The sequence below is a fragment of the Pinus tabuliformis genome, chromosome 5_1 (genome assembly GCF_031772625.1).
Source record: "Pinus tabuliformis cultivar Carrire ecotype Pingquan chromosome 5_1, CPIR1, whole genome shotgun sequence".
NCBI classification, from domain to species: Eukaryota; Viridiplantae; Streptophyta; class Pinopsida; order Pinales; family Pinaceae; genus Pinus; species Pinus tabuliformis.
In genome coordinates, this window is record NC_142305.1 from 790,482,556 (window position 1) to 790,496,486 (window position 13,931).

Sequence of the window (13,931 nt, forward strand, 5' to 3'; positions counted from 1 at the left end):
TTTTTCCGCAAGGAATCCAGATCTGTTATTTGTTTCTGAAAAATTTTTACAAAAATTTTCAGATCTGCTCTAAAAACTTGCAGCCCAATTTTTTTTTACTTCGAATTTTCTTCTTCATATACTGTTCACTGCTTCGACCAACTTGGCTTCAATACCATGTAGAAATTTCCCACTGTAGATCAATATATTATGCAATATACTAAAGCAAAATACCATATCTACTTCTACAAACAAACTTTCAGATGCTTAATCGATTTTGAGCAAGATCAAATAGAACACATATAACAGAGAATGAGAAATCAATTACACATGAAAAACAGAAGAATACTCTGGGGAAAGCCTCAGCTAAAAACCCCAATCTATGTATTATCATACAAGTGGAAATATATCCGGATTACACAAAGCTTTAGCTCACAAGCTATCCATCTCTCAGTACAATCCCTCTGCTGCTCATAGACAATCAAAGGCTTCTCACAAACCTTCTCCTCTGCCCTCTAAGCCTCCTATTTCCTTGCGCAGTTTCTCCTAGGGTCCAATGCTGCCACCTGTGTGAATTTACCTCTCACACAACACATCAAACTCAAAAGTAACTTGGCAGTCCTGAAGGAGATAATTCCTTCTGCATGGATGAGTTTCCTATATAGGGAAAATCCTCCAACTAATAGTACATTGTCCCTTCCTCTGATCTCAACTGGGTCTTTGACTGAACTAACATGAGAATATTCAGTTATCTAAAGTGCAGCAGTTACATGCATGCATGCCTTAACTAACTGAACTCACAATTAATTCCACAAATTGTTGGAACTAATCTAACTGGACTTAACTCAGTTAACTGAGCTAACTAATTACAACTCAAAGTACAACTCACCTTGATCTCCTTTAATCAAGGGATAACTTCCTCAATCAATGGAGAAACAGTTGCATGTCTTCACATAGACTTCATGTTTGATTTCCTACAACTAATTAACTCAAGATGAATTAATTAATTATTTTACAAACAACTGCTAAGATCAAATTCGAATTTTACTTCTCAATTTTAGTTCAGGGACTAACTAAAATTGAAATCTATCTTGAAATGTTATTTATAGCAATGTTATTTTTAGCACTTCCATTTTTCATTCCTTATTGCTATGTCCAACAATGGTGCCAGAAATGTTATTTATGGCATTTCTATTTTTAGCATTTCTTGTTGCCATTTTCAACACTTTATTCCTCCAATCTCTTCTGCTCTCGTTCTTCCCTCTGCTTTGATTCTAATTTTTGCATCCTTTGTTTCCTCTTCTTCTCCGATGTTATGGTCACTCTCATAATTACTAGATCTGCTTTCATTTTGAGGCTTCGCTCTAGCCCTGGACTGTGCACAACTTTCCTCTTTCCCATCTCGCGCACTAGGTTGCACTCTTCCACTAGTGTTGCCTTTGGAGTGAATTCCTTCTGGGGAGAAACCTGTGAAGTTACTGAAAATCTAAATGGCTCTGGGACTTAGAGTCATTGTAACAATTCTTGCATGGTTCCTCCTTCGGCCAGTGAAAGGTCTCGCTTGGCCAATGGAAATGGATCCTAGCACAGTGGTCTCTACAAACATTTTGGGGATCATACAAGTTGAAGTCCATAGTACCAAATGCAAACTTTTATATCATCTTTCCTTCGATATCTGTGACTTTCAGATTCTTGATCTCATACAAACCGATTTTCATGGGAAGACTTGGCCAAGGGGCTTTCTTCTTCCTATGAAAATATACTGACAACACTCTGGGGAGATGATACACAACTTCTTACATGGCTAACTTATCAATGGCATACCTTGGTAAAAGATGCAGAGACTTCTGTCTGTCGAACACCCTGAGGAAAAGTGTCATTCGATGAAAGGAACCAATCCACTATCTCTGACACTAGTTCCATTACCCCACGTGACATGCAAGGTGTCTCTTCCTCAAAGATCACTCTGAAAATAGCTTGCAATAAACATACATGGAAGTCTCTCTTGGAGTCGACGTCCAATTCATGCCAGGGAATGCATTGTGTGCACAAATTGCATCCACTAGATAAGAAAACATGTAGAATATAGCTTTCCTGCCCTTGGGGGGACTAAGGGCGTTAGATACATGGATCCGTAGCTATTGAGCCAACAAAACTGACCAATTGAATGGTTTACCTTCGTTTACAACCTGGTCCAGTAAGAAATCTAACCCTTCAAGAAAGGTCTCGGTGCTCTAATGGCCATAGATTCTGCAACATAAAAATATCAAGTGTTGATAAGCCCTCCTGAAAGATTTTTTTTTGTAGGTGTTGGTGGTTGTCTGACAAAAAATTGTTGGATCTTTCACCCAACCTTTAACAATATCCTTTGTGCTCAAGTAGCTAGTTTTTGCATAGAAGAACAAATCCATGAGCGATTCTGGCTCAGACAAATGGTACATGAGATGATAGTCTACCGCCATAAAAGAAGAAAGCCTCTATCCGCAGGCGCTATTGGGAGTCATAGTATTTGTATCTATATGGGATAGTATCTAGTTGACAACTTATGTGCATGGCAAAGTCAGATATCTGCATGCAATCCTGTATAACCCTGACTTCTGGACATTGACACGCACCTGTCGGTCTTCTAGATCTGATTTGAAGGTTCTTGATGAGAAAATTTCATTCACCTTCTACCATGTGATATCTAATTCCTTTCCTAGAAATAGTTGAGTGTCTAAGTAAACTGGAGTACTCTCAATGGATGCTCTTTATGGTATCCTTTGAAGAAGTTCTCTTGGGTGCAATGATAACAGTGACTAATGAAGGGAAGTGCTCAACATCTGCAATACATGTGGGAGGAAAAACACTCATGGCAGATAAAAATTATCTTCAACAAATCAACTTTCAAAGCAAGATCAAGAAACAACCACATGGACTGATGAGGAAAATTGTGCAATTCTAGAGGTGAGGGAGAAAGACTAGTTGAGGGAACTGCATGTTGCGTAGTCTCAATAGCCAGTGATGCAACCTGAGGCTATAGATTGTGTAATACGCAGTTATGCTTGGGCAGACTAAGGTGGAGACTACGCATTGTGCAGTCTCCGTGCCCAAGAGTGAGGGCTTGAGCCTTGGAACCGCACAATGTGTAGTTGGGTTAGCCTGGTACTGTGCATTACACAGTCTCAAAGGCCAAGCTGAGAACTTGAGCTTCATACTTGCGCAATGCCCAGCTAGATAAGGTGCTACATGGCCATTATAAGGGAAGATATACCCGAACTAAGTGTGGGAAACTAGCATATCTGAGTGATGGTGCAAGTTAAAGTGCAGTTTGACTATGTATGGATATATCGATGCAAAACAAGTGTGGAATATTAAAATGAAAAAGGAAAAACAAACATGCATGGAGAGTTGCTGAAACAATGACCACTAATGGGAAAAAACAAGAAAACTAATGTGACACTTGTAAAAGGCAAATGACGAGCCGAACCAACACTTTTACAACCTAATATACATTAAAATGCCAAAAACCATGAAAAGAGACAATCAAAACAACACTCACAGAAACTAAACAACAAAAAATGACAGAAAAAGAAACAAAAGACGACAAAAGGAAAAAACACCCGGAAAAGCGTCACAAACTCCACCAAAGGCTCCTTGATCTCCTTGGGAATGTTAGAGCTCCAATATTGAATGTAAAAATGATCCCTAGGGGCGTGCATTATATACATCTAGACCAATTACGGCTTATGATGCGCATGCCTAAAATAAAGGGAAAAGTGACACTTGGCGGAAAGTTCCAAAAATAGTAAGTGTGAAACCTTCAGGAAACTAATTAGTGAATCCCTATTTTTTAGGTATGCTTTTTTTATTTTTTTTCTTTTTGGATTTTTCGGGAAACTTGCATGCACACTTCCAAGAAGTATTACATAATTCCCAAGGACTGGGAAACTTCTTGACCCATTGCAATGTGCAGTTTCTGAGTTCAAGGGATGCTTTGCACAATTTCCATCATCAAGACTGGGATGCCATCTAGAATTGCACAGTTTTCATGCTCAAGGCTGGTCTGCCAAGAATAATTGCGTAGTTTCTAGAGGCAAGGTTGGCCTGCCTTCCAAGATTGCGTTGTTTCTGGAGGCAAGCCTAACAATGCCGCAAGGTCAAGTCAGGAATTAGCTTGTGTTAGAATGATATCAAGCTAGGATCAGTACATCACAAGAAAATCATGAAAATATAAGTCTTTACCATAGCATGAATACATGACCATAGTAAAATATAAGCTCTTGTGGATAGAAGGAAGGCTCCAAAATCAAAGCATGAGCAAAATTTTGGATGGTGGTTGTATCAACTAAAACACTTGGCGACACACTGGTAGAACTCCAGCTCTTTGTATGGATCTTGTCTCTTGCAAAACAAGTCTAACTCTTCAAGAAATATTTTTCAGTTCATTGATCGTTGTAGCTTCTTCACTTAGCTTTCATTAAAAATATAGTCCCTACCATTCTCTTTATTAGTGGCACACTTAACCAAGTCAAGTCAAACTCAGTTGTTTAGTCAAGTCAAACTCAGTTGTTTCGATTGGGGATGAGTATATATATATACAAGTAAAAGAATTGTCAGAGTCTTATTTTTCATCTCTGGTGTTGCTTCGTTGCCAGTAGGCCTGGACAGTACCCCGTCGGAGTCACTTTAGGGACACAAACATTGTTTTGTTGCTAGGGAGTCTCGAAACTACCACAACGGTCTTGCTTTCTTCACCTCTATGTGCAAGAATCCTTTCTCTTCTTTCGCCTTCTATTATATTTTTTCGTTTTTTTATTTTGTTCAATGAATTGTGCATAGGAACTTATTGATTCCATAGGGCAGAAGAGGTGCCCTGACTTATTGGGAGTAGAAGAGATTGCCCCTTTAGAGAAAGTTATTTATATACCTCTGACATACTTGTTTAGGTTTCTTCCCATCCTTACTCTACTCGGCTCAGTTGAGAAGGAACCAAAAATTATAAAATATCGATTATAGTAGGTGGTACTAGTTATAGATTCAAGCATTGTGATTCCAATGTGGTTTTCTCCGAGAAATAACGTATTTCCCATCATAATATCATCGACTAAAATATGCAAGATTCACACAAAGAGAGGGAACAAATAGATAACCAAGCGTTAATAGTAGCACAACTTCCTCTTGAACTTCACCATGCTTGCTTCAGAAACCAAACACAATCTCATGCAGAAGATATCCTACAACTGAAAGAAAAGAAAAGAGCATGGCAGAAATTAAATCAAAGCAAAACAAAGAAAGAAAACAAACAAACTACCCTTACTTCTACACTAACCGAGAATAGGTCAGGCTCACGTAAAATGAAATTTCCAGTGTAACCACCGACGCATCAGTTGGCCTATATAGGCGAAGGCATGTATATCAAGAATGATATTAAAAAATAATAAGAAACAAGAAAGATAAAGTGATACATACTGTAACATTTGAAGTTTAAAACTGTACACATAGAAATACAAAGTAAAATCTCAACAAAGACACTCTAGGAAGCATTATGGTGTTCAAATACACTGCGACAATATGACAAGCTAGAACAAACTTTCGAACTTCTAAACTATGCGAACATAAAGAAAGAACAAAACTTGTGTTTTGCAACAAATCCCACCAGGTATGACTCCTCTAGTGATTGAGTGATGGGATAGTGAAAAATAGATAAAGGATGTGAAAATTGAGATATATACTGATTTTCAATTTGTGGGGAGGAGTGACGAGGAGCCTTGAAAGATAAAGTGATATTATGATCAGAATTGGAACTAGTCTCAAGACTGCGAGAACCTAACATAACCATAACTCGGGCTAAAGTGCCTCAACATCTTGCGGAAGATCCAAAACATCAGAAGGTATATCATCAAAAATCAGTGGCTTAGAAAGATCAACCACGGAAAGATCAAAGTCGTGACCAACTGAATCAATGAAAAGATCATGACAGCCATGATCAGAAAGTTCAAGATAAAAAATAGAATCATCCTCATGATCTAATGAATTGTAAAGAGGGGAAGATTGAAAACAGGAAATTTCACCCTCTAATTCTTCATGATGATCAGATGATGGATTGGAGAGAACAAGAAGAGAAGATTTTTCCTCTCCTCATTCAGTTGTAAAACTGACATCCCACGAGTTCTGAATGTGATCAGAAAAGATATCATCAGAAAGTGATTCTTTGAAAGATTGAATAGGAATCACGGAATCGTGGAGTATGTCAGGATAATGAGGGAGAGGTGCTAAAGAAGAAAAATCAACCGTCATCGCAGGTTCTTTTTCAGAGATAGACTCCCACACATAGTCATCATAAATGATATCGTAGGTTTGTTTCTTAGCACTAACTCCATCCTGAAATGATCCTCATGAACACCGACAAAAACAGTTGAAACAGGTGAACCAAACAACTCACAATCATGAGGACCAAAGGAATCAATGGATAGAGGATGAGGAGATAACGCATCAACGCAAACATCAGATTTGCAATTCAAACCTACGCTGAAATTCTGATTATGTGGGTGGGAGAAGATGGTGGTAAATCAACAAATGAACTCTCAAGTTCTCCCACCTCAACATGTGGAAATGGAGCTGTTAGATGAGTGGAAAATGAAGAGTCACTTGGAACAACAACTTCGTTCATCGTAGATTTATGAGATCTATAATCAAGGTATGTTGGGAGACTTTCAAAAAACTTATATTCTTGTGGATTCATCGAAATATGAACAAGAAATTTGAATTTCTCTTTCATCAAATTCCAATCGATATCATCTTCAAAAAATTCAGAACAAAAATGAATGAAATGATTGTGGAAATCATAAGAAGATTCATTAGGTGTTTTTCGCAATTGCATGATTTTCTTGAAAACATATTTATAATCATACCTGCCAAATGCACGGAACAGATCTTTGATAAGATGGTCGAAAGAGTGTATGGAAGTGGTTGGAAATGTGTAACACCATTCCTTTATGTGCACTTCAAATGTGAAAATGAACAACCTGCAAGCAACATCCTCCTAGTGAATAGCGTGTTTAGTGCAGAATTCAAGAAAGTGAGCAGTGTGCTCGAGAATGGTTGTTTCACCCTTGCCATAAAATTTTAGATTTGACAAGTCATTTATTATTCCCATGGGAACATTCATATTTGTGGTTCTTGAAAAACATGTCAGGGTTAAGATTTGGTAAGAAGCCATTAAAGATGTGGAAAGTTCAATCAAACTTCATGGGCTGAGCTTCTCATCTGGCCCTCCTTCTAGTGCCAGAAATGTTGATGGTGTTGGACCCACCAACATTCAAGGGATCTCCCCGATATGAAGTCTCAATTATACCTCACACCATTTGGTGTAGGAGTCCCATATGGAATACGCCATGGTTGCCGATGCAGTGGGTTTTAGTGATGTCTCTTGACTACAATAACACATAGAGTGGTGTATAGTGACTTTGGTGGGAACAAGTGTGTGACTCTAAGTGAAATTCATGGAGATCCTAACATACGAAGGGAAAATGAATGAATCCCTTAGAATATTGTAATAGTATGCAACTTGAAAGGAACACACGAGCATAAATACATCACAAGCTAATCTGCGAAATAGTTCACAAGTAAAAAATGATGGAATTAAATAACAACACGCATTCAACAACAATCGTACCAATGCAAACGAAATAGATCATAAGCATAAGCGTAAGTTAAATAACATACATTGCAAACATAACAATAATAGTCCTAATATATTCACAACATGTGCATGAAAATGTGTAGGCTCTGAGCTTTTATTTAGTGAAAGTTCCAAACATACATATGCCATTGACGAACCACTAGCCCCAATAGTGGAACATGAATTCAACACTTTCCCCTCCAAAGAAAGATACTCCCTCTATGCCATGCAGAAGCCAAGGCTCTCACAAACTCCCAAGCTCCTGATTCTAGGCTAATAGCCTAGCCAAAAGCTTGGCTCTCCAAAATCCCTTTACATGAGTTATAAGGGTCTATTTATGACAAAACGGGTGACTATTCACTTCCCCTTGTGACTCTTGGACTTCCCTTGTGACCCTTCAACTTCTTTACAAAATGACTCTTTACATTCATTACATCATGACTCCTCACATTCCAATATTGACACTTGCAATTCCACTTACATATTAATTACAAAAAACTATTGTAATACACTCGTACCCATATAAGACAAAATTGGGTAGAGCCAACTAGACATCCTAATAAGACAAAATAGTTAACGTTGATTTTGGGGAAACTCGAGCTCAGCAACTTCCACTTGATGTTTCTTGGTTACGTAACAATGCCAAGTTTGTATTGGGCAATGACATCCCCAAACTATGCAATGGTGTCAAGTTGGAAGCAGAACACTGACTTGGAATCGGTTTCTGTTTCCTTCTTGAGAAGGAGCAACATTATGTTGATTTGGACAGGGCATATTATGTATGTTTACTTCAAGACCTTCCATGATGGCTACATGTCTCAATTGTTCCAAGTCTTCTTCAATCTCCTTCCTGACCTGATTACTGCGCTTGATCTCCATGAGTGAGCCGACTGATGGGATCCCGTGCAATTTCACCAAGAAGTCCAACACAAATGTGCTTATGAGCCTAAGTGTTGGCAATGAATGAGGTGAGTTGTTTGTTATTCAGGATGAGCATTTGAACCTATTCCTTCTCCAACTTTTCGTCTTTCCTTGTCTTCTTTCTCAATTCAAGTGATGCCCCTTTGTATTGCATTGACCATTCATGCATGACAACAATAGCTGATTCCACAGCATTGAGATTTTTGACATAATATTTACACTTCTGCTGCAACCCATACAAGTGGAAAATTACCTTATGCATGGTAACAAGCTCCTCATAAAGACTCTTCATGGTCTCTCCCAGTGTTGATACTTCATTGAGTATCGTTGCCTTCAGGGCTTCCAGATAGACCTATGTGGGAGCTTCTTTTTGTAACTCTGCTCAGGGTTGTTTAACTTCTTGCCTAGCAGCCTGAAAGTTCTTTTCCAATTGCTTGTTCTTAGCCATCAAATAGTCCATATTTGAATTTGAAGCACCTGCGAAAGCCAAGTTGGTTGCAGAAATGGAACCTGGATTTCTTTTAGTGTCTGTCATGACCACCCTTTCTCTGATGAATGCAAGGGATGCGAGGTTTTCCAGAAAATGTTTCTTCCTCACTTGTACAATATTTTTCTGAAGCTCGTCATAAGTCAGATTGTATGTGTCCAAATCCAAAATAGCTTGACTTTTCTTCCTTTATTTTTCTTCCTATTTTTCGCACTTCTTCTTGTCCTTTTCATCGAACTTGTGTGTGAGTGTGAAGTATCTCCAAGTGAAGTTGATTTCCTATATATAAGCTTCGTTGAGCCTCCTATTAGGCTAACTTGACGTGTCCTTAGGTCGACACTATGCTCGCATGTGTGACATGGTCTTGGAGGGTCTCTTGACTCTAATTTGACTCAAATAATTTTCTTACAATATGTAACATGCCCAAGAAGGATTATTCATACATGAAAATGACTCTTTTGACTTTATAGGCTCCATGACAAATCCTAGAAGCTCTCAATGGGAGCTTTTTTAAAGAATGTAACTAGGTTCGATCTTCATAATTGTATTTGAATCATAATGAAATGTATTCATCAAAAGAAAGAAAAAGAAAATTTTATTATTAATAATATGACTTATTAAAGCATGGGTTTCATGCTTGGGTCATCATGCTTTAGCTCAAAGTCCCCATTGAGGACTTCTAGGATGTATTCTGAGTCAATAGAGTCATGAGACCCTTCTTGGGCTTTTGAATCATGTAAAAAGATTTATTATTGAGTCAAATAAGTCATTTGTCACCTCTACACCAAGTTGGCCTCAAACAGAGTAATTCGACCTCACCAGAAGCGTATATATTGAAGCATTTAGAATTCATCTGGAGTACTCACACTCACAAGTTTGATATCTAAGAGAAGAAAAAAAAATGTGAAATTTCTAGAAGAAGGAAGATCAAAATTTTTGGGTTTATCTCTCTCTAACTCATGTGGATTTATAGGGATATTTGCTGGAAGGATGAAGATACCACTGGGTCGAAATTGTTGTTGGGCTAACTACTGGGTCAAAGTTGTTGCTAGATCAAAGTTTTGTTGCTGCTACAAGTTGTTGTTGCTAAGTCGAAGTTATTGTTGAAAGGGTTATCATCTGCAGAAGGAAGAAAAGGTTGAAATGGTGTGTAGGAAGTCTGTGTCTAGGCCAAGAGTCTTGGATTATCTCACGAAGTTATTAAGGAAGAGTTTTTGACTGGGTTTTCCCCTAGATAGGGGTGTTTCCTTGGTTGTTTTCCTAAATCTAGTGTTTTTCATCTTTGTGCTATTGTTTTAGTAATTGCTTTATGAACTAAAGATAAAAGAGGAACATAAGAAAACATAGGAAAATCACAAGTAATTATCAATATGAAGGAAATATTTCTTCCTTTTCGATTTTCTAACATGGTATCATAGCTAAGGTGAAGAAGGAAGAAAAAGACAGCTCAAAGATTTATTAAAAGGAGAATAAGAAGTTTGAATAAGCGTCATCGAAAGGATCATATAAGAATTCAAGTATACCATCTTCAAGGACAATGTTTAACTCAATGAAGGGATAACAAAAATTAGAAGGAGAATCCAACTACAGGGCATGGAAGAAGAGGATATACCTCATCCTTGAGAAGAATAAAGTTTTGGATCTAGTCAAAGGAAAGGTGAAAAAATCCTACAAATGAGTCAAGTGATGCAAAAAGGAAAAGTTCACAGAAACAAAATATTGGTCATGACACTAATGGTGGATGGAATAAAGGATAACCGCATTCCCTGTATATCCAACATAGATTATGCTCAATACATGTATGAGGCATTATCCAAATTATTCACAATCAAGAATCTTGGTCAAATAGCAAGTCTTAAGAATGAACTAAGATCTATAAAGATAACAAAAGAAGATATTGTGGCATCCTTCTTTGTAAGAATAGCTAGATTAAGAGATGAACTCCAAGAAATTGATGAGATAGTACCAGAAAAGGAGCTTGTAATCATTGCACTTCTAGGATTACCAACATCTTGGAGTTCCTTCTCATCAGGTCTCAACAGTTGGAAGGAAACTCCTACATTCGAACAACTATGGAATGCATGCAGTCAGGAAGAAGTCAAAATTTCACCAGTAAGCAACAAATAGAATGAAGATGAGAAAGTTTTGAATTCTTATTCCGCTTATCACAAGAACAAAGGATCACTCAAGAAGCCTAAAGGGCCTAGAAGGAATATAGACCTATCCAAAATTGAATGCTACAATTGTCACAAGATGGGTCACTATAAAAGTGATTGTCCTGAGAATCCGAGAAATAAGAAAAGAGAAAGGGAATATGCAAATGTTGTTGATGAAGGATTTCCAAAGAAGAAAAAGGAGGAAGAATCCAAAGTCAAAGACTTATTTTCTAGGGACTCTTAGGGACTCTATCCTTATACTATAAGTTTTTGAATTATTTTATTTATAGGTTTAACATGCTTTGGAAAAACATTGTTGAATTATTTTGTGAAAGTTATAGGTATCCATCAAGATTGGATTAAGAGGGAACCCTCACCATTTTCCAAAGATAAGTATCTTACTCTGTGTATAATCTTTCATATTTGGTTTTTCCTTTTCTTATATATATGTGCTTATAGTAGATGCTAATAACATTTCCTTCTATATTTTCCTTGTTTAGGAAAAGCTTGTTGATATGCTCAAGGGATATGGAGTAGATCTCACAAGAAAAATATCCTATAAGGTTTTTCTAACTCGTATGTCTTAAATTATAAGTTTTGTTGCTCTTCATGATAAAGGTATATTCATTCATTCTAAGAAATTTGCTTTACATTACTAACAAGTGTTATGTCTAGGACCTTTGAATCATATAAGTTCTTGTTTGGGAGATTAATCATTAAATTGAATCTACCCTCATTAAAATCATTATGTTTTTGGAACCCTAATAGGTTCTCTATAAAACCCTAACCTAAGGGTATGTCAATAATAATGTGAAAACCCTAGTCTACTTAGGGTTACTAATGAAACCTAGAAAATATTATTCTTTTGATGTTTGGGGTTTTGATGGTAAATTCATGTTTGGAATGGAAACCCTAGTCCTTTAGGGTTGAATGGTAATGTATTCCTAGACCTTGAGGTTTTGGTAAATTAGGTTTTATGAATAAAAACCCTTATGTATCGAGAGTAAGCTCTTAGGAATAAAATCCTAGGTGTATGTTTGTTCATCTGATCAAAACCCTAGCCTAATCAAGATTGTTATTTTCCTGACTTTAAATGTATTGATATTTTTGTCTTGGGTTTGTCCTATATATGTTATGATATGCTTGTGCATGATTATCCTAGATATGTATATGTGTTAACCTATTCATTGATAAGGTATAGGATTTGCAATTAAGCCTAGTAGAAGTTTTATAATCTAGGATATGGCGATATTGTTTCCATTATGATGATAAAATCTAGGGTTTACAACAAACCCTATTAGAAGTTGGTCATATCATTGAAACCTTAGATTTTTTTGTGCTTGGTTTTATTTTTTGTCATATAAGCCTTAATGCATCATGTATGGAATCTAGGGCTTGCATTAAATCATAGTAGAAGTTTAACATATGAATTCTAAAGTTGTTTGATGCAATGTAGAATTATACTTGTCTGAATTGCTTCTAGGGATTGTAATATATTATAATAGAGTATGTCATATTTCTAGAAGAAATATTGAGACCCTAGATATAATGAGACTGATATCTTGATTGAGTTACTAATGTGATCTAGGGGTTACAACCTAATCCGAGCAAAATAAGTTGAAGTATAAAAGTATGTGTCTCTTTTTTATTATGAACACATATAAGTTTTGGTATTTGATGTCTAAAGTCTAATGCTTCCATTATTGTATGATACTGATATAGTTAGGTTCACGCTTCTATATTTGTATTTGGTTGTACTTACTATCTAAGTTGTGAAGGTACATAATCATCAAGATGTTGAAGATGTTCGTAAGTAAATTTGATTTGATAAGCATGATGAAGAAAGTTATGATGATTAAGAAGGATGGAAGCCATGAAAGATTCTCTAATGCTATGAAAAATAAGTTGATCTCCTTAAGTTAAGAGAGAGCCTCAAAAGAGAAAATATTATATCTCCCAAGTTGAGAGGAAGGCCATATTATATTCATGATGGATACCTTGAACAAGAGATTGGAGAATGAATATTGAGGTGTTGTTGAAAGAAGGAAAGTAGGATTTGGTTGTTGCATGTGAAGTAGGAAGGAAAGTTGAATGATTGAGGAAACCTTCTGTCAAGATTTTTTTGGGAAACCTCTAACTCCTACTGTGATAAATTGTGAATCGGCATCAAGATGTTAGAAGACCCTGAAAGTTTGCATTTACTCATGAATATTTGAAAAGTTGTTACTAATTGGGGTTGTTATTGTTCAGGTAAATCTCTCGAAGTTTTTGAAAAGTGTCCTCGAGGTTAGAAAGATTTGATGAGTTGAGGCATTGTGTGTGTAAAATAATTGGGAGGACACTTGGGCAGCATATGTATTGATGTCTAGTTCCCAAAGTAGTAAGGAGGGTGGCATTGGTCATAGATATCTGACATTGTATTACGCACCTAGATTCCTGGGTTGATGGTTAGTAAGTAGTCCTAATGGTACCTAGAGAGGCTGGAAGCTTTAGTCCATCTGAGTCCCACTCGAATAGATTTCTTTGGTCATGAATCTAGTCCATGGCAACGTAAGTGCCTAAACTCTTCATGGTTCATGTGTTTTGAGATCTTCCATGTACTTGTATATGTATATATGAATACCTCCCTAGTTAAGAGGGAGTGTTGAAGAATGTAACTAGTTTCGGTCTTCATAATTGTATTTGAGTCATAATGAAATGTATTCATCAAAAGAAAGAAAAAGAA